Raw genomic sequence first — 1,185 nt, 5'->3', positions numbered from 1 at the left:
TACTTGACTCCAGTATATTCTAATGTTGATGTACTTCTCCCAAATGGAAAAATTATGTTTAATGTCTCAGTAATTGCAACGACTAAGAACAGAAGAACAGGAGAAAGAAACATCTTTTACTGTATGAAGGAAACCAGACATAACCTCCACTCTGACTATGGATCATCTCCTTGGACACTGGATGAAAGCCCCTTTCAAGACAACAATGTTTACTTTCCATGGAAACATCATGAAATTCTTCTAAAGGGTCCTGTTTCTGACTCCTGATATTGTCACAAAGCTTCCAAATATTTTTGTCACTGTAAGATGCGGGGACTGATTTTATTTTTCCTTTAACTTCTTCCTCTAATTTCTGATGAAGAGAAGTGAGCTGGGATGTTCTGGGTTCTGCACCTTGGATGCAGCAACCTTGGTTGTGTGTACAGACTGGAGAATGAGATGCTGGAAAGCAGTGCCACAAAAAGGACCTGGGTCCTGGTTGATGGTTGAATCTGAGCCAGCAGCCAGGAGAGCCAAGCATGTCCTGGGGTGCCTCAGGCACAGCATGGCCAGCCAGGCAAGGGAGGGGATTGTCCCACTCTGCTCTGCACTGGGGTGGCTTCCCCTTGAGTCATGTGTGCAGTGTTGGGCTCCTCAATATAAAAAAGATATTAAATTATTACAGAGTGTCCAAAGAAGGGCAACCAAAATGGTGAAGGGCCTCGAAGGACAGCTGTATGAGGAGCAGCTGAGGTCACTTGGTCTGTTCAGCCTGGAGGAGCCTGAGGGGAGACCTCACTGCAGTCTACAGTGCCCTCATAAGGGTAAGAGGAGGGGCAGGCACTGAACTTTCCTCTATGGTGACCAGTGTCAGGACCCAAGGGAATGGTCTGAGGTTGTGTCAGGGGAGGTTTAGGTTGGATATTAGAAAAAAAGTTCTCAACCCAAAGGGTGGTTGGGCACTGGAATGGGCTCCTCATGGAAGTGGTCACAGCACCAAGCCTGACAAAGTTCAAGAAGCGTTTGGACAATGCTCTCACACATGTGGTGGAGTTCTTGGGTCAGGCTTGTCCAAGGCCAGGAGGTGAACTTGATGATCCTTGTAAGTCCCTTCCAAGTCAGAATATTCTGTGATTCTGTGAGAGGCAGTACTGAGATCAGCCTCCCAGCTGTGGCACCGGTTGGCAGAGGATGCCACTCCTGCTT

The sequence above is a fragment of the Zonotrichia albicollis genome, chromosome 1, assembly GCF_047830755.1.
Source record: "Zonotrichia albicollis isolate bZonAlb1 chromosome 1, bZonAlb1.hap1, whole genome shotgun sequence".
Taxonomy (NCBI): domain Eukaryota; kingdom Metazoa; phylum Chordata; class Aves; order Passeriformes; family Passerellidae; genus Zonotrichia; species Zonotrichia albicollis.
The sequence above is the reverse complement of the archived record's forward strand: the minus strand, read 5'-3'. Positions refer to the sequence as shown.